The sequence below is a fragment of the Rhinatrema bivittatum genome, chromosome 9 (genome assembly GCF_901001135.1).
Source record: "Rhinatrema bivittatum chromosome 9, aRhiBiv1.1, whole genome shotgun sequence".
NCBI lineage: Eukaryota > Metazoa > Chordata > Amphibia > Gymnophiona > Rhinatrematidae > Rhinatrema > Rhinatrema bivittatum.
In genome coordinates, this window is record NC_042623.1 from 67,296,009 (window position 1) to 67,317,584 (window position 21,576).

Sequence of the window (21,576 nt, forward strand, 5' to 3'; positions counted from 1 at the left end):
ATTTGTGACAACAGTCAGCAGGGTATAGACAAGTATTATGGCAGCAGGTACAGCATACAATTTATGTTCCTAGATATTCATGATCTGCAAGTACTAGATAGCTAATGGATCCAAAGTGATCCAATTCCGGACTACATCACTCCACCATCAGCAGTATTTACACATATGCAGGCAGTGGGTGTTATCAGTACAGGCAAAGCATGATTACCTAGGAACAGGAAGTGGCACCCCAATAGCTTGGATACTGTAATACATTGATTACCGCTGGTCAGTATACAATGAGTAGACAGGCATAGGCCCCAGGCAGTCCAAGTTGAAAGAGTGCACTGAAAGAGGACAGCCTGACAGGCCAGCCAGCAGAGTGAAAGTCCAGGCCCCAGGCAGTCCAAGTTGAAAGAGTGCACTGAAAGAGGACAGCCTGACAGGCCAGCCAGCAGAGTGAAAGTCCAGGCCCCAGGCAGTCCAAGTTGAAAGAGTGCACTGAAAGAGGACAGCCTGACAGGCCAGCCAGCAGAGTGAAAGTCCAGGCCCCAGGCAGTCCAAGTTGAAAGAGTGCACTGAAAGAGGACAGCCTGACAGGCCAGCCAGCAGAGTGAAAGTCCAGGCCCCAGGCAGTCCAAGTTGAAAGAGTGCACTGAAAGAGGACAGCCTGACAGGCCAGCCAGCAGAGTGAAAGTCCAGGCCCCAGGCAGTCCAAGTTGAAAGAGTGCACTGAAAGAGGACAGCCTGACAGGCCAGCCAGCAGAGTGAAAGTCCAGGCCCCAGGCAGTCCAAGTTGAAAGAGTGCACTGAAAGAGGACAGCCTGACAGGCCAGCCAGCAGAGTGAAAGTCCAGGCCCCAGGCAGTCCAAGTTGAAAGAGTGCACTGAAAGAGGACAGCCTGACAGGCCAGCCAGCGGACACGGTACCCAGCGGTTCAGCATGTAGGCAGCAGGCAAACACATGAAGGGTCTGGCTACAGCAGGAGGCCCAGGAGGACACAGCAGCAGGAGGCCCAGGAGCAGCAGGAGGCCCAGGAGGACACAGCAGCAGGAGGCCCAGGAGGACACAGCAGCAGGAGGCCCAGGAGCAGCAGGAGGCCCAGGAGGACACAGCAGCAGGAGGCCCAGGAGCAGCAGGAGGCCCAGGAGGACACAGCAGCAGGAGGCCCAGGAGCAGCAGGAGGCCCAGGAGGACACAGCAGCAGGAGGCCCAGGAGGACACAGCAGCAGGAGGCCCAGGAGCAGCAGGAGGCCCAGGAGGACACAGCAGCAGGAGGCCCAGGAGGACACAGCAGCAGGAGGCCCAGGAGCAGCAGGAGGCCCAGGAGGACACAGCAGCAGGAGGCCCAGGAGGACACAGCAGCAGGAGGCCCAGGAGCAGCAGGAGGCCCAGGAGGACACAGCAGCAGGAGGCCCAGGAGGACACAGCAGCAGGAGGCCCAGGAGCAGCAGGAGGCCCAGGAGGACACAGCAGCAGGAGGCCCAGGAGGTCACAGCAGCACATGGCTTTTGGAGACATGAGGCACAGATCGCACCACACAACCAGCATTAACAGGCTTGCAGCAGACCAGTCATCCTTCAGCACACTGCCAGAATGTGCAGGCCTTGAAACAGAAGGTGGCAGACAGCAGAGTGGCGCAGCGGATGGCGGTGGCAGACAGCAGAGTGGCGCAGCGGATGGCGGTGGCAGACAGCAGAGTGGCGCAGCGGATGGCGGTGAGCCAGGTGAGCAGGTGGGTGGGAGCATTGCATGGTGCCCCCACCTCCATCTCGACGGCACTGCCCCTCTGTGGGGAGCAGCCAGCGGGACATCCTCTTCCATCTCGACGGCACTGCCCCTCTGTGGGGAGCAGCCAGCGGGACATCCTCTTCCATCTCGACGGCACTGCCCCTCTGTAGGGAGCAGCCAGCGGGACATCCCCTTCCATCTCGACGGCACTGCCCCTCTGTGGGGAGCAGCCAGCGGGACATCCCCTTCCATCTCGACGGCACTGCCCCTCTGTGGGGAGCAGCCAGCGGGACATCCTCTTCCATCTCGACGGCACTGCCCCTCTGTGGGGAGCAGCCAGCGGGACATCCCCTTCCATCTCGACGGCACTGCCCCTCTGTGGGGTGTGCATCACAGTGGTGGTTGGGTGTACCTGCCCATACCCCATTTATGGGCCATGTTGGTCCCCTCAGGGCCCCTTGCCACGTCCCGATGGTCCACTGGGTGGTGGCATTTTCTTCGGTGGACGGCCCCTGCGGCCTCGGGACACTGAGGGACTTGGCTGGGGCGTTGATGTTGCCGAGGACGAGGCCTGCGCATCTGGCAGCCGCTGCAGAATCTGCATCAGGATGTTGTTCTGTGTGGCTATCGCTCCTGCGATGCTGTTGCCTGCAGTCGTGATGTTGTTGGCTGCACTCGTGACTGCTGCACACAATACCTGGTTGTCTCGCCTCTGCTGCCGCCATGCTCGCCTCAGGGCACGCATCTCCAGTACTATGCGTTCCAAGCCTCCATCAGCCACTGGTTCCAGTTGGACAGGTGGCACTGCTGGCGGTTCCTCCGGTCCGAGGGGATGTCCCATGGCCATTGGTGGCGCAGCTCCCGCTGCAGAGCTGCATGGGGACATTAGCGGTGTGGGTTGGATGGGCGGGGTAGGCAGTGGGGTCCCCGGGATGCCTGCCCGCAGAGGAGTGTGGGGGTGGCCCCACTCAAACTCCTCAAAGGCCTCGGTCAGGGTATAGGGGCTGCCTGGGGGTGGCATTGTAGCCTGCACCACCTCCTCCTCCTGCTCCTCCTCCTCTGACCACTGTGTCTCCGCGTCCATGTAGAATGGCCTCGTCAGCATGGGCGGCCGCCTGAGCCCTGGTGGATCCCTGCTTGTGCCTGGGCCCTCCCAGCTGTCATCAGAGGGCTGCTGCCTGGGACCAGATGGCTCTGTAGGAAGATTGGGGAGAAAGAGGATACACTGCATCAGTACCACAGCTGTTCTGTCATAGTACTGTGATGGCACACAGGGGCAGCTAATGTACAACCAACATGTCATTCTGCATATACAGTACAGTTGAGTCCTTTGAGACATTCCTCATGGCATGGGTGGTGGGGCTGTGGCCTGAGGCCCGGCCCTCATGGAGACAGTGACCTGTTGCCAGCATGTCTTGCACCCTGCTGCCTGCCCCTTGCTGACTGGGGGAGGGGGGGCCACTACAGTTCTGCAGAGCACATGGGTAACAGAAACTGAAACCTGGCCTAAACATTGTGTTACGACCGTTCACAGGGGGCAGCTTACCCTCTTCGAGGTGGGATGTATCCAGGTGGGGATGCAATCCCTCGAAGACATCTGGTCCCAGACGCTCCATCAGTTGCTGCTCCATGGGTGTGAAGCGGATGGGGCATGGGGACCGTCCGCCTGTGGCCTTCAGGTACTGGTTCCTGTCAGCGATGCGGGTCTTCAGATGGGCCTTAACGTCGCGGTAGCGGTGGGCCACCTGCTCCCCGGTGCGAAGGATGCCGCTCTCCCGCTGTATGTGCCCAGCTATGCTGGACCAGATCTCGGCCTTTGCTGCCTTGCTGGTCCTCACTGACAGGTTCCCAAACAGCCGCGCATAGTGGCGCAGGACCCCCTGGATGAGCAGGTCATTGTCCTCCTGGCTGAACCTGACAGCACGCTGCCTGACCCTGGCCTGGCTGCCTGGTTGGGGTGCCACTTCCGGAGGGTTTTCCTCCCTGTCCTCTCTCTCCACCCCCCCAGGTTCCCCACTCCCTTCCTCCCCCCCCACCTGACCCTGCACTTCCCACTCCCTTCCCCTCTGCCCTGCCTGTCTAGCCCTACCTCTTCCCGCCATCCTATCCTGCCTCACCCCATCCCCCTCCCCCTCCCTCCTATCTCTTCCCTCCTGCCTATCTCTCCCACTACCCCTGTCCCTGTCCCTGCTCCTACTCCTCAGTCCCCTACGTCCCTCCTCCTCCTCCTCCTCCCTCCCCCTCCCCATCCCCCTCCCCCTCCCCCTACTCTCAACACCCCTCTTCTCTCCTCTCCTGCCACTCCTCTCACGCTCCATCCTCCTCTCTCCTCCTCCTCCTCACCACCACCACCACCAACACACTCCTCTCTCCTCCTCACCACCACCACCACCAACACACTCCTCTCTCCTCCTCACCACCACCACCACCAACACACTCCTCTCTCCTCCTCCTCCTCCTCACCACCACCACCACCAACACACTCCTCTCTCCTCCTCCTCCTCCTCACCACCACCACCACCAACACACTCCTCTCTCCTCCTCCTCCTCCTCACCACCACCACCACCAACACACTCCTCTCTCCTCCTCCTCCTCCTCACCACCACCACCACCAACGCACTCCTCCTCCTCCTCCTCCTCCTCCTCCTCCTCCACACAGATGGACAAACAGTTGACTGACACACTTGCACTCCAACACAGATTACAAAAGACACAGGAAAAGGGAAACAAATGAGAACAGAAACACAGGACACCGCACTCAGTAATCAAATCTCTAATCTCTTCTAACCTCTAACCAACAGCACCTACCTCTCTCTCCAAAACTCCTTCCAAACCCTCAAAGGAGGAGGGGCAGGAAGTCAGTTTTTATACCAGACACATTATCGCGGGACGCGGTACTTGGTTTCATTTTGTATCGCGTACCGCGGCAACGGCGCGGTACGCGATAATAGTTTGAACCTTTCATCGCGCACTGCGATATTTGTTTCGCCGCACGCGAAACAGCTTCGCCGCACGTGCACCTGTTTCGCCGCACGCGATAGTAGCGCGTGCGGCGAAACATTCGCGAACCACGAAAAACCACCTATTTGCATGGGCCACGCCCCCGATTTTTATCGCACGCGGTAACAATGCGTTACCACTGCGATAATGGAAAATGAGGCCCTTAGTGGGGGTACATTTTTAGCAGATTGGGTCTAGCCACATAACTCCTTTTGAAATTTTACCACATATGGTGATTTGTATGTTTACTGCTAGCAGTCAAATACTCCACTTTGCCATGTTAGAAATTGTTCAGTGTAGGAGCATACATTTCAATAAACAAAGAGGTCAGTATTCAGACATAACTGCTAAGTAAATTAGGCAGATACGTCTAATCAGGATATTTAGTGGTGCAGCTGGGTTGCTGAATATACCTGGGCAAGTTTAAAGGTAGCTAGATACTTTAGCCAGATAAGTTTGAGTACTGCAATTTAGCAGCTAAGTTATCCAGATAAGCAGTTCTTCCTTGTCATGCCCCCTGGAATGTTTCTTTTTTTATACAGCTAGATTTTAGCTGGATAATGACATATCCAGCAAAAGTCTAGTTGGATAAGAGGCTGAATATACTAAAACTTGCCATTTAGATGGATAACTAAGTTATCCATCTAAATGGCTTTTGAATATCTATTAAAAAAAAAAAAAAAAGACTGCAGGAATTTATTTCATGATACAATGAAAGTTACTTTGAAATATGAGAGGCATTTAAGAAGTTTATCATGTCCTATGCCTTCTTCCCTTATTTTATAATCCTATGAATTAGTATCACTACTTTGCCAAGAATTTCCCAGGCATCTTTAGCATTTCGCAGAAGTTTAAAAAACTAATCCAAATGATCTAATCTTTATTGGTTAGATAGTCTTAGTGGAAGTAATTTAGAGTCAAGAATGCGGTTTTGAATGCACTGCACCAGAGCTGCTCTATACTGCACATTCCCTTGGAAAGCTATTTAAAGGCGAACTTCATTGCTTCTTGGCCTAGAGGGAGCCCTATTTCTACTTCATATATTTTCAGCAAGTCTGTTGTTTACCAGATTTATGGCTAAAGAGAATAATGCTACCTCTATATCCAGATTTATGGGTTACCAGACCTTACCTTCACACCCATCAAAAAAACACAGTTTTCATATGTTTGAAAGCTGGTATATGTTTAAAGACATCTAAATTCAGATCACATCAGTGCTATGAAATACATGCTTTGTTTTGTTTTGAACTTTAACATAATAGTAGGTACAGATTATCAGACATCTAGAGCTTTCTGTTTGACTACCAATTTTCATGTTAATTTCAATAACTTTTTTTTTTAATTCCAACATATATTTTTCTTTCAACTGTTTCTACCAAGTCATTATTTCTTCCACTGTTTAATAAGTGGTATATCTGGCCATAATAAATATAGAGGGGCTGCTAAAATAATTCCCTGCAAAAGTTATTCATCAGATTGAATGAATAAAACTAAATGCATTGTAAGTTGAAAAATGTCACTCAGAGAACTAGAAAGGTCTTGATGACCTGGAAAGGGCTGGACAAAGTGGTGGAACAAGTGATAAACTGGTTAATTTCATTTACACCCTTTGACCTACAGAAGTATAAAGATGTACATCATTAGTATAAAGGAGCGCTATCAAAATAAACAGAGGTAGATTTCAATAAGTGCACGCGTATCCATATGCGCATGCTTCCCGGCACGTACACGTGCATGTGCCAATTTTATAACATGTGCGTGCATGCTATAAATTCAGGTAGCCACGCATATGCATGCGGCGTGCAAAAGGGGGATGTACTTTTGCGAAGTCCGCACAGTGACGCAATCAGCACTTTCCCAGTTCCCTCCCAGTCCGCTCCAATTTAGGAGCGAACTGGGAAGGAAATTCCCTAACCCCCTACCTAACCTTCCATCCCCTTCCCCTCTCCTCCCCACCCCCTAAACCGATCCTACGTTACCTCTTTTTTTATTTTGTTACTTGCTGCTCCTCTGAAGGAGAAGTAATTTAAGCGCACTAGCTAGCTGCCAGCTCGCGCTTCCCTAGGACAGCTGCTAATGGCCACTGTCCCGGCCGGCCTTCATCCTGCCCCACCCCTTCCCACTCAGAACATGCCCCCCCTGGCCCGCCTCCTTTTCAGGCCCCGACACTTATTTGCATACCAGGGTTTACACGCTTGGCCGGGCCTGTTTGAAAATTCACCTGGCATACATAAGGCCCGGCCACGCATGTAAACCCCAGGATTTATGTGCACAGATGTTTTTAAATCCACCCTTTAGTAACAGCAGCTTAAAATAAGATCTTTATTTAGATAAAGTATGGAATATTCTAGGATAGTGCAAAGCAATTCAGAAGCAATCTCAGAGTACTGTTGGGAAAATAAATAGATTACTACCTCTAATTTACACACCAATGAGCTAGTTTGTTTGTTTGTATAACATTTCCCTATTTGGCTAGCATTATAATTTGATCTCATGTGTTAATAGGGCTGAGATTCTTGTAAGTCATGTGATTTCTGGAAAATTAAGCCCTGAAAGCAGGATCAAAACTTAAGGCTGTACTTTGACATACTTTTTAATTTTAAGCATAAATTCTAGCATTTTAGCATATTCTGGCATGTCAACAACCTTGAATAGTTATATGTGTGATCAATGCAATTTCACAGTGTATTAATGATAATTTCATAGGGCGAACTTTTTTCAAACACGCCTTTGTCATATTTAGTATAACAACATAACAATTTTGATTGAAATGGTAAATATGAGATCTACTGGGACTAAGTTCTAAGTCTTGGGTAATAGGAAATATTGAAAATAAAAACGAGGTATCCATATGCATTAATTAATATATATATAAATCCCATTCAGAGAAACAGTATAGTGCAAAATATACAAAATATATTTACAAAAAATCTTAATATTTATTTTCCAAAAAATGAATTTAACATCAGTAATTTTACATCAACAATTTGAAAATTCTTACACCCACAATAGTATATTGGCTAAAATTATACATTAACTCAATAATTAAAATATTCACACCACAAAGCAAATTATCATACAACCATTCACACTTCATTTATCATACCTCATACATACCATTCATGCTACCAGAAAAAAATGTTTAATCTAAAAAGCACCTTCTCACCCTTTCATAAAGTAATACAAGGTTATAGAAGAATATTGATGTCAATGCTTTTAAGTAATTATATAATAGAGTTAATCAACTCATTTCTTATATAGGTTGAAGCCCTTCAAAAACAGGCAGAGCCCAACTCTATCTGTGATGCATATTAGTTTTAATTTGAAGCACATTATAAATAACAGACATGTTTTGTCTGATCGCACATGTATTCTTAAAATACTATACATCTTACAAATTCTGTCAGGGGTATGTACACTTATGAGTACAATTGTATTTTGTTAGAGATATCTCCTCAGTGCTGAATCTGTCAAATTCCCCTGAAGGAAGAGATTAACAACTCAAAGGAGAGCATCATGTTGATGATTCCATTAATTTGTGCTTTAGACCACCATTCTAGGGAGAAAAGTCCTACACTTTTCTACCCTGTGATTTTGGAGCCAAGAGTTTTTGTATTTGTATTTTTGGATAAGAAGTAAAGAGTCCCCAGACATTAGAAGATAACTTTTAGCTTAGGGATTTTTTTTAATTCCTTGCAGGAAAGAACCCTGTTTGTCTATTTTTTTTTTGTTTTATTTTGTTTTGAGAATTTGTGGTGCTGTTGAATGCTTGCCAGGAGGAAACGGGAAGATTTCAGCTTCATTCTAAGGCAAGGGTGCTTAAACCAGTTCTTGGGGCCCCCATCTAGTCAGGTTTTCAGGATATCTCTAATGAATATGCATGAGATGTATTTGCATGCACTATTATGTATGCATATTTATTGGGGATATCATGAAAACTGGACTGACTGGGGGGGAGGGGGCATGAGAACAGGTGTGAGCACGCTTGCTCTAGGTTTGCTCAATGAACAAGGCTCTTGTCATCCATCCAGGTAAATCTTTTGGAAGAAAGGAGCGTGTCATCTGGTATTTCTTATTGAGCCAGCTGGGCACTCTTTACTCTGATCTCCAAAAATGTATGTTTTTATATTTTGGAAGATCAGAGGAGATAATGCCCATCTTGTAGGGATGTGCAGCAGGGACGGATTCGTCCCATTCGGAATTTGTATTCGTGGGGAGCCAAATCCATTGCATCCATTCTCGGGGGGCCCCAATCCGTTCATTAGTTATGTATGTATTCGTTTCCCCCCAAAAAACCCATCCCAACCCTTTAAATATAATTAACTACAGCCCCCATCCTCCTGACCCCCCAAAGACTTACCAAAGATCCCTGGTGGTCCAGCGAGGGTCCTGGCGGATCTCCTGCACTCGGGCTGTCAGCTGCTGGTATTCAAAATGGCGCCGATAGCTTTTGCCCTCACTATGTCACAGGGGCTACCAGTGCCATTGGTCGGCCCCTATCACATGGTAGGAACAATGGATGGCCAGCGCTACCTTCTGAATTGATTAGCGCTATTTTTGAAATGAATCCAACGTGGAAGGAATGACTAGGGATTGCCCTTTTCTATTTTTCAGACCCCAGGAAGGGACTAGGTGAACTCAGGAGGAGGTGGAAGGGGGTTATTTTGGTGTTTTAATAGTTCTTGGGATGGGGGAGAGTTTGATGACTTACTGAAATGAAAGTCTACAAAACAATTGTTGGAGAGATTTTTTTATTTTCAATTTGTTTTTATTCCAAACAAAACACAAGTGTTTTTCATTTCATTTAAAAATTAATGCATGCCCTTTGAAAATAACGCATGCAGATTTGAAAAAGTAATCTACGTGCAATATTTTCCTCCTCCAACATAAGCATGCCTCTGGTCATGTCTACTATTAATACAATTAAATTGGTATTTACCTAACTAAATGGATTTTGAAAATTGTTTTTCCATAGAAAAGCAGAGCTGAGAACATCATAATTTTGTTTTGCTGAACTGGTATTTATTTTCACTTACACACTGCATTTTTTTAAGAGAAAGGACAAGGGATCATGTTATAAGGCTAAAAGGGGATAGATTAAGGCAGAAGATAAGGAAGCATATTTTTTTTAACAAAAATACTTTAGGATTCATGGAACTGACTGAAGAGGGAGGTGATAAGGGAAAAGCAGTAACTGAATTCAAGAAATTATGTAACAAGCACAGAGAGACCCCCTTGCTGTTTGGAAACCAGGTATGAAAGTCTACCTATACCACCAGATCCAGAAACTGTTCTGCCAGGGTCCACTTGGCCAGAAGGCTTTTCCCTTCCTACACGTAGTCTCTCTAAGGTTTCGTAGTAAAGTTTTAGTCCAGTATAAGGCTGGTTGCAAGTTCTAACTTCACCTCCAGTGACACATTTATTAAAGTTCCTCGGCTGTAGCAACGCTTTGCAAACATAGCATTTTAAATATCCAGAAAAAGATAGAAGCTACCTTTAGTCAATCTCCATGATCAGATCATCTGGTGTCTCTCATATATCCATCTGTACTTCTCTGTCCTCTGGTAACACAATTTATTCTACTCCCATCAGCACAGGCAGAGGCAGCAGCCGTCTTTGCCCATTCTGTGCTCCTTGCAAATCCCAACTCTCCCAATTCAATTGTGTGCTTGGAAGGGATGGAACTCCTGCTCTTCCTGCTCTCAGAAACTCTATCCTCAGAGACCTGTAGTTCCAAGTTCTCAATAGGGAACCTGGGAAATGCAGTCCAATGTTTCTTTCTTTGATCTGGGGTATCTGGGCCTTGCATATGTCCTACTTGGTTGTTTAGGGATATATATGTAAGACACAAAGGCTGGAGCAGACCCCCCTCCCTCACCATAGAAGGGCAAAAACATAGGATCTGTGGCATTGAAATAGTATGGGTGTATGGGAAAACTGGGCCTTACAATTTTAACCTGCCATCTTGCGCTGTTTCCATGTTATCATTACCTATGTAATATGTTGTGCCAATTGAAAGATTGGGAACAAATAGGGCAAAAATAAGTAAAAAAATGTCTGCAAATCAAGTTATTTGCACAAATTTGAATTAGAGCATCTGACAAATAAGATTGTGACATCCTATTCCTTAATCTCAACTAAAACATCTCATTGTGTGAAATCTGTTTGCAGATCCTACTGTCACTAAAGAGCCGCTTAAAGGTATTATTGATGTTACAAAAATATTTTGAAACCAAAAACAGAGTGAAAGAGAATTTTTTTTCTAGCATTTTTTGTCTTTTTTTCCTTCTGCTGGCAGAGTGGGTTGTCATAGAAACTGCTGTGCCAGAAGGTGTTCTATCTATGGCACTTCAGCCATTCAGAATACAGAACTTCTAGTCTGATGTTCCAGGCCATGCTCCTGCTTACTGGATAATTTTTTTACATTAATAAGATGCCTAATTACTTAGATATGAGTTTACTTTCGTATAATTGTAAAATATCTAGAATTTGCATTGCAGTTGCATATTAATTGGTTGAATAATGACATCTGTTACTTTTGGCGTTCCACAGGCTAATCCCGCAGACCTCTGCACTCACCTCCCCAGCAAGGCCTGCTGTCCAGGCTTCCGATGGGGTGCTCTCTTCCCCAGCACCCTGTGTGGCAGGATGCCACCGACAGGCCATGTGGCAGGACGCGGCCGTCTGCACCTGGTCCTGCTCCTCCTAGGGTGCGCATGTGCCAAACATTGCATTACTTAAGAGCCCGCAGCAGGAAAAGCCTCGAGGTGCCCTCTAATGACATCATCCACTCAGGCCTATATAAATCCTCTGTTGACACCACCCTCACGTCCCAGCAACAGGTCCCGTTACTCTGGTGTAGAGCATGTTTATTCAACATCTTGTCTTCAGCCCAGCCTTGTCTTCAGCATCTCGTATTCATCCCAGCATTTTCAACATTTTCTTTGATTTCAGCTCTGTCTTCAGTGTTCCTTGCCACCCCTACCAGACCCATCCTTCTTATCTATCCCTTCTTCACTTCGGATGGATACCTGGATTGACCGGCCTGACTTCGGATTATGCTTGACCGCTGCCTGCCACCGACCACTGCCTGATCTTGGACTATGCTTGACCGCTGCCTGCCACCAACCACTGCCTGATTTTGAACTTCTCTTGAGCACTGCCTGCCACTGACCACACCTGACTCCAGATACACTTGACCACCTCCAGCCTACAACCTTGCTAAGAGGGTCATTCATCAATTTGCGATAGACCGTTATCATGCACGGTATGGCATTATCACATGTGATAATGCCGTAACATACGCGATAAACAGCATATCACAAATTGCATATGCAAATTGGGCATTTGTATTCAAGTAGGTAGAGTTTGGGTGAGGTTAATGTAAAATAGGGTCTACTAGCATTGTGTGTGATAGTATATCATACACTATCAAGGGTTTTATCGCGGGAAACAACTACACCTTTTTTCTTGGCAGTACAGTCAAAAAACTAATTATCGTGGCCAGTGTCACGAATCATGCTATTATTGCGGCAAGTATCGCATGAGATAAAAAATCTGGCCCAATAAAAACACCTGTTTTTACCAGGTCAGCCTTCCTAAAGCCATATTGTTTGTGGCAAGCGTAGTGGCATACTTGATGCCTCCCCAGGCTCACTGCAGATGCCAAAACTTGGAAGAAGAACAACGTGAACAACAGGCAAGGGCAGTTCCAAAACCTCTGTGAGAAGTACCAGCAGTACAGGCAGAGGCACCGGTGCCATGAGCTCAGGCCCCGGCCCAGTAGCTGTAACCCAGGCAGCCATGGCACTGGACATATAGGGAGCATATCTTTCCTCCATGGCCATCCATGCTGGACATGCCAGAGGAATTTGTGGTTAGCAGGTATTAGCAATCCTGGAATGTGAAGAGATCCAAGGGCCTCACCAAACTCTTGGCCACCCTGCATTTCACACAAGCGACTCCTTCAAATCACAGTAGGGGTGGGGGAGAGAATGTCCCAAACCACTTTCTCACGCTGTCTCAACCAGGTCATCGAAGCAGTCACTGACCGTATTCCCCACTACATAACATTTCCCCCAGAGACAGGCAGGACTTCATGGACTTGAAAAGAGGTTTCTATGCCTTCACACACTTTCCCAATTTTTTCGGAGCAATCAACTGCACCCACGTGGCCATTGTTCCACCCCGTCAGAGGGAGGAGATGTACCACAACAGAAAGCTCTTCCACTCCATCAGCGTGCAAATGGTTTGTGATGCTCGAATGTGCATCCTTGACATGGTGGTCAGGTACCCAGGAGCTGCACATGATTCCTTTATACTTACGCAATCGGGCCTCTATACAGTGATGCTTAGCTTGTAGGTAAGAAACACTTTTCTTTCTGTATTCCATCTCTGCCTATGTTTATGTGGCTAATGGCACACAATTGGGGGTGGTTGTGGGGGAGGAAATGATCGGTGGCATGACAATTGCCTTGTGCAGTCATGTATGCAGGCCATTGGCCCAGGGCATGCATTTTTTTCCCCATGATTCAGAGCCCTGCAACATTAGTGACGGAAAACAATGCACGGGACCTAAAGGTTGCTGAGTGAGGAACCACTATACACTTTTCATGTCTTCATTACCAAAATGGCCCCATTCCTATACTTCCCTTGGTAGCTCTTACAATGTCACTGGTGAATCACAAACTTGAACTGTCCACACTGCCAGCACAGCACCATCACATGTGCGCCTTTACAGAAGCATCAGGAAGATTGTCGCACACTGTTTCTGTACAGCCTCACACACTTGTACCACAAGCAATGTCCTGTGCATGTTGGTTGCCTGCCATATTCTCTGTGTGTGGGCTCACTAATGGGTTTCTATGGAGGACAGATTGCAGTGCTGTCACAGACATTCACATGCAGAGCATGAGGTATGGCTTTTGGTGCTAACATTTCTTACGTATCTCTTCAAGCTGGCAGACTGCAGCTACACACCAGTAGCCTTTGGTGGGCTGCGAGGGCCTGTCATGCATTACTTCCAAAAGCCACATCTGATTTAGTAGTCATGAACAGATGAGCTCCTATAGGCTACAGCTAGCGTGCACATATAGTGGCCAACAACAATGGGAAAGGCACTTAGACTACACTAATCAACCTTTAAGGTTCAGAAAAGATACAGGCTACCTTATACAGTATTACTGGATGCTGTGGTGTGCCACTCACATCTGTAAGAGACAATGCTATCATTTATACATTTCTTCTTTCATTGCCGCAGGAGATTCAGGGTACGGTTACAGGCCCTGGCTTCTCACACCCATTTCCATTCCCAACATGCCGGCAGAGAAGAGGTACAACGAGGCCTTACGTGCTACCCGCTGTGTCATAGAACATACCTTTGAACTTTTCAAAAGTGACTTTTGCTGTTTGGACAAGGCGGGTAGAGCTTTACTGTATGCCCCACCCAAAGTTGCTAAAAGACAGGCCGATTCAGTGCGAAGAGCGGGAGAACGGGCGCTCCGTGTTGATCGCCTGCTCTCCCAATGCGTGCCCAGCCACCTCTCCTGGGCGCACGATCCCGTATTTAAATGAAGGGTTGCACAAAAAGGAGGTGCTAGGGATGATTATGTACCCCTAGCGCTTCCTTGGCCCAGGAGAGGTGGCTCTGTCAGTGGGTTCAGGAAACTGAAGCTCAATTTTATGAGCATTGGTTTTCCGAACCCGCTGACAGCCATCGGTTAGGAAAATAGGCACCGTTAAAATTGAGCATCCATTCTCCTAACTGGACTGACCAGTACATTTTTTTAAACATTTTTGTTTCCTCCAACTTAATTTCGCAAGGATATTAAGTCGGAGGGTATATAGAAAAGCAGTATTTTCTGCTTTTCTGTACACTTTTTCGGGCTTCTCATAAATTGGCCACACATTTTACTTTCAGTATCCTGGGTAACTAACTAATAGCCTCATCACCATGCATTTGCCTGTGATGAGCGCTATTAGTTTCCAGGGGGGTTGGCCACATGTTTTCGACGCACTAAACTTCTTACAGTATAAGGGGTAATAGATGCACGTCGAAAACAGTGGCTAACCACGTGTTAAACACTGCCCTCACTGAGCACACTTTAGAGAATTGGCCCGATAGTGTTGCTTTGCTGCGGATTCCATAATCTGGCTCTACACCATGGAGTACCAATGGACCTATGTCCGGATCTCCCCCAGGATTCCCATATTTCCCAGCACAAGCCCAGGAGACCACACAGAGTGGCAGCCAGATTCGGCAAAACCATATACAAAGACACTTTGCCTGATAGGCCTCATCAACTACTTCCCGTGCCAGGGGAGGGCCATCTGAAGCCTATTAGGTGCTCTTCTCCTCACTCTTCTCTTTCTTTTTCTCACTGCTTGGCTGTGTTGGTCACCGTGTTGCATAAAACACATACAGTGCACCGCTAGACTGTACTTGAAATATAGTTGTGAAAGTAAAGATTACATGAAAGACATGTCACTGCCACCATGTATTCTGCCTGTTAGTAACAGTAAAAGTGGCACATATGGCATTACACTTAGTGGACTACCTAGCACGATGTGGCCTACGAGCCCTCACCAGCAGACCACATTCTAGCACTCACATGTGGAGGACATAGTGCGATAAGTGTGATGCCACCCCACCTGGTCCTCAAACCTGGAGAGCTACACTTATACAAATGCTGTAAATTTGAACTAGCTGTGAAGGTGAAAGGCCCATGTGAAAGTTGCAGGTAGACAGTTAAAGATTTGGATAACAGATTTCCAACATTACACCCTCATTCCAAAGTGCTTAAAGGTGTGCAGTAACCAAACATTCACTTCCACTATGCTGTGTACTTGCTGATACTTGGAACACAGTGTCAGCTGCTGTGTGACAAGTAGGGAGGAAGAGTGAGTGGCTGGTGTATGGTACACAATCTGTACAGGTGCAGAGCAGAGGGCGTAGAGTGGTGCTGCTGGTGCTGGGGAGCAGGCAGACTTCCACAGACTGACTGCCATTCCTATAGTGGCCTGTCTTTGGGATCTGGATGCTACCTGCAAGGTCATCCTTACCTTACACAGACCCCCAAGCCATGTCAGTACAGGGGTGGAAGCCAGTCTGTGGAAGTCTGCCTGATCCCCAGTGCCAGCAGCATGCCTCTAGGCCCTCTGGTATCTGTCGGTAGATATTGTTGACCAGATGGTACACCCTCACCCCTCCTCCCTACTTGTCATCCAGCAGCAGACAGTGTGTTGCAACACTCAGCAAGTACACATCACATTAGGTTTATAGTATAAGCTACAAATGTTTGTGTTCACATACCCTTGCACTTCTGACAAAAATAAGTGGGTAGAAAATAAAGTCTTGTGTCATGATGACTCTAAGTTCGACTTTACACCACCCAAGCTGTACAAGACACTATGGGGCAGATTTTAAAAGCCCTGTGTGCGTAAATCCAGCTGGATATACGGGCGCAGGGGACTTGCGCGCCGGCGTGCCTATGTTGCATAGGCCGCCGGCGCACACAAAGCCCCGGGATGCGTGTAAGTCCTGGGGTTTTGCTTGGGGGGCGTGTCGGGGGCATGTTGGGGGGCATGTCGGGAGGGGTGCAGCATTTGGGGCATGGTGCCAGCCCAGGGGCGTTCTGGGGGCATGGCCGAGGCCTCTGAACCAGCCCCTGGGCTGGGGAATGGCATGCCGGCAGCCGGCCGGCGCGCGCAAGATATACACCTCGGGCAGGCGTAACTTTCTGAACAAAGGTGGAGGGGGGATTTAGTTAGGGCTGGGGGTTGGGTTAGGTAGGGGAAGGGAGGGGAAGGTGGGGGGGGGGGCGGAAAAAAAGTTCCCTCCGAGGCCGCTCCGATTTCGGAGCGGCCTTGGAGGGAACGGAGTCAGGCTGCTCGGCTCGGCGCTCGCAGGTTGCACAATTGTGCAACGCCCTGCGTGCGCTGACCCTGGATTTTATTACATGCATGCGGCAGCTCCCGCATGTTCATAAAATCGGGCGTAGATTTTTTCTCGCCGGGTTGCGTGAACAAATCTATGCCCACGCATAACTTTAAAAATCTACCCCATTATGATGTCTTGCCCATGAAGGTACTGAGCAGGTCACATACAGGTGCATGTGAGCAGGAGTAACCAAATGGTATGGTGTGTGAAGAAGACAACAAGAGGCAATAGTGAAGGTCCCAAGTAATGAGCTTCTTCTTTACCTCTGCCTGACTTCCTTACCAGCATACACCCAACTTCCATTATTATGTCATAGCCCATATGGTCTTGCATGCTCGATAGCTGCATAATTGGAATGAGGCAGAGCATTCTAGCATGCAAAGTTATGTGGAGAGCAAGCTTTTAACCTTCAGAACCATATTCATTACTCTCAACAATATCCAATGATATGCAATCCAAACAAGAATCTCCCCATTCCTTCATGGTAGGGCACTCTGGGTGCTTCTCTAACCATTCTCCATCAGGTTTACCATCCTCAGTCAGGACCCAGAGTATAGGACCTGCAAAATACAAAACAAAGGAACCAGTTCTCTCCCTTCCCTTCCCTTCCCTCCGCCCATATATGCTTATGAGAGATAATACTTGAAAATTCTTCATTTGGGTTAAATCTATTTACTCCTTACTAGTGTCACATGTTACAGCACACTTCTTCAATTCCCCATTGTCATATCTTGCACCCTGGTTTGGGCTGCCTAACACACTGCCTGAAAAAGAGAACTTCTCTCCTTTCTTTTGCTACATCCCAGAATAGATTGACTGCTCCAATATCTGGGCACAACAATACTAGAAACATGTTAGCCAGGGACAGGCTGACCATTCGCACAATAAGGCAGTGCCTGAAGGCCCATGACACTCTCCTCTAGGCTCAGATAGGTGTTTAGGAGCCGATGACCCTTATTGCTCGAGGGCACAGTTCACTGTAAGGCCGCCCCTGATGTTAACCATTTCCAAATACACTTCCACATTAGGAAATCAGTATGAGTTCCCTTTCTTTCTTACACTTAGCACTTGAGAGAGTATTATCTGAATCTAAGGTAAGTTGTCCTGTAGACTATGCCTTAGGCTCAGTTCATATCCAAACCTGCAGCAGAGTCTGTCTTGAAGAAATCTTTGAAAATATCTTAAGGCTAAACAAAACCTAAAAAGGAAACAAGCCATAGAGTGTTACAGGCTGGAGCCCAGCTGAGGAGATGGCATCACTCAGATTTGTTTCCACCAGGTCCCTCGAAGTATATAGTCCTCAGGGTCTCACTCAAGAGAAAACATTAGGCCCTAATAGAACTCAAATAGGTAAAGCCAAAAATATCAAACAGCTGCTGCATTTTCTCTTGCTGTCAACATTAAATTATAGTGATCTGCATCATGTTTTTGCACAAGATCACCCTAATGCTGAATATGTACTGAATATATCTTTCTTTCACTTGTAGGATGATTGTACTCTACATAGTTCATCCTTAGATTTCTTCCATAGATCCATTTATTCACTACATCTTGAAAAACAGTACACAATACTGTGTCTTCTAGATCCAATCCTTTATACTTGGGGTCCATCTTCAACATTGCTAGAACTCCCTCCTTGTCCACTCCACTCGATCTCTGTAGGGATGTATGGATACTGCTCCTTCCAGATAATTCTCACCCATTTCCTCACAATCCTTTCAGCTTTACTAATTTTAGTTAGGGGCTTACTTCCATTCCACTGCCCAGGCAAGATCAAGGTTGTCTCATCCCAGATGTTAGACAGAGACTCTTTGCAGAACACATCATTTGATGTCTTGGTTATTTCCCTTCTCATTGTGTTCATCTGAACTTACAGATTCTTCTTCAGGAGATTTCCTCTATGACTTATACACCACTGTTGTAATGAAACTGGGAAGAAACCTATGTCCTTTAGACGCCTTGGTTGTTGCCATACTTTTCATCATTCTCATCAGGGGCACCAAAACAGAAAGCAACTCTGGTGAAATTCTCCCTTCTCCTGAGGCAGGCATAGGAGCCAGTTCTACTACATTCAAGGCAGACTAGCTGGGACCAGAGCAGAACCACTGCAGTGAAATATCCATGCTGGTCAAGTAGAAGTTGTGCCTCTTATGATCCTCCTTGATGGTTTCTTGGACCACATTTCACTTCTTCTGAGTGTAGGTGCCATGATAGTCTATAGCCTCTGGTATGTTGCTCTCCAGGATCACACACATTCCTGATACCTATGACACAGTTTTCAGCCTTGGTCCTCCCTTCTCATCCAGTCCCATTGACACCTATTGCCTCTTTAACATGCCTTGATCTGCTCATTTGTCCCTCACTGCTCCTGTGACTGACACCCCAATTGTCACAATAAGAAATGCCAAGAATTTGACCTCACCACAGTCCCTTCTCTACTGCTCATGGCTTCCTCTTTGGCTCTTATCCCAATTCCAGTCACATTCGCTTCAGCTACTTACCACTTCCAGAGTATGCTTCGCCATCTCTGCAGCTGAGAATCCACTTTCCGATGACTCCACTTAGACCCTTCACACCTTCTCATAAGGTGAGGGCCTCTCCACCACCTCAATTACTGGTGCATCTCTAGCAGCTGCCAGCTGACAAACTTTTGCTGCTTTTTCTGACTCCTGAAGCACCTTCTGTCCAAAATGCGGTTTGCTGCATTTACTACAGGTGAGCTCCAGGTCGGGAGGGGGACCGCATATACCACAACGTATGCACTGTAGCTTGATGACTATCCACTCTTTAAAATCCCAGGACCAGCCTCCTCCTAAATTGGGAACTCCTAAATTGGGAACTCTTCAAATTTGACCCAGAGACTACGGAATTCAAACAGAATTGCCAGGTCTCCTGGCCAATACCTGAACTTTCTAAATTCCCTGCTGTTGCTGCTAGTGAAACAGTCTAATTGGCCAGCACAGGCCAGTGGGCTGCCTCCTTCCTTTTTCCTACCTCACAGGCCAATTGGAGGCTGCCTCCCTTTTTCCTGCCCATTCTGAGCAGGAAGAAAGGAAGGGGCTTCTGATTGGCTCATACTAGAAGGGAGATGTGAGGAGGTGTCTGATTGGCCCATGGAGGCAAGAAGAAGGGGGAGTTCCATGGTCCCACAACAGAAGAGAATGTAGAAGATGGCATGGCTGGAAGAAGAAAAAGAAGGAGTCCCATCGGCCACTAAGGAGGAGGTTGTTGCTGCTAATGGGTTTGGGGAGGGGAGAGATAGTTAGTGAGTGTGAGAGTGTATGTGAGGGAGGAATGGCATATACTATGCTCGTATGTAAGAGGGTCTGATACATGTGGAAGCTGAGTGCCACTCTCTCCGGTTTTTACAGTTCAGCAAATGTAGATCAAACAGATGGTGTAGTGGACTAGGCTAGAGACAGAAAGAGTGTATACTCTTGTGCTGGAACAAGGATGCTCTCCAAGTAACTTTCATTTATATGCCAGTTGCTAACTGCTAAGGGGCCCCGCAGTCAAGATCCACACCACGTATTAATTCTTGGGGGTACTAGTACAGCAAATATTTACAAAGATTAAAGAGGGTAGTACAATGTTATTTCATAGCCAAGATACTGTTCCACCAGTGTCCAACACTAATATCAAAAGGTTATACTTCATAGGGATAGCTATATTAGTCTGGTGTAGCAAAAATGACAGGAGTCACGTGGCACCTTATAGACTAACTAACCTCGAAAACTCCTGCCATTTTTGCTACACATCTGACAAAGTGAACTCTGTCCTCAAAAGGTTATACTGAAACTAAACTTTTCCAATCCTTCCAACTCTTCACCTCACGCCTCCTCTACATTCAATTAGAAATATGTTGCTTACATTTCTATTAAATTCCATAAATACCATGCATATTATATCCTGCCCCACTAGCCATAGGGTAAATTTCAGCACCTCTCCACATATCACTTGTTTATTTATTTGTTTGTTTGTTTGTTTGTTTAGTTTTATATACCGTCATTCGGTGCAGCCATCACAACGGTTTACAAGAATCAAACAGAAAATAGACAATTAAATATAGTTGCAAAAAATAAATAACTGTGGGAGGAATGAAGGGAGCAGGGAAAGGTTGGTGGTGGAAAATGGAGGAAAAGGAAATGAAGGGAAAGCAGGATAATAGCAGTATTGGGATTTATTCATCTTAAGGGTGGACTTCTAGCATTGTTTCTTATAAGTTCATATTGTTAAGACAGTGGTTGATGCCAGTTGTTGTTTCTGTAACTCTCTTGTATGGGTTTGGTTGGTAGTAATGATTGATGTTAGATTATTGATTTAAATGATCATTAATGTAGACTTTATGAAAAAGCAAAGTTTTTAGATCCTTCTTGAACGTTTTGATAGTTTGAGTTCTCAAATAAGGTGGTAGGGAGTTCCATTTTTTTGGACAGGCGATGGAAAATGCCCTATTTCTTGTGGTTGATAGGTGAGCATCTCTGACGGGAGGAATTGTTAGACAAGAAGTGTTATTTGATCAAAGATGTCTATTAATATTCTGTGGAATGATTTTTAAACTTGTTTGTTTGTGGTGATCGGAGTGTATTAATTTGTGTATGATTGCCAAAATCTTATATTCAATTCGGGATTTAATAGGAAGCCAGTGTAGTGAAGTTAGTATTGGAGTGATGTGATCATTCTTTTTTTATCCAGTTAAAATTCTGGCTGCTGAGTTCTGAAGAATCTGCAGAGGTTTGATGTTGTTGTATGGAAGGCCAATCAAAAGGAAGTTACAGCAGTCTATGGTTGAGAAAATTATTAGTTGCAAAACAGTTCTGAAATCCAATGAATTTAGAAAAGGTTTTATACGCCTTAGGATTAGGAGTTTGTGGTATCCTTCTTTGATTTCGGTAGTTATGTGGTTATTGTATGATAGGTTTTTATC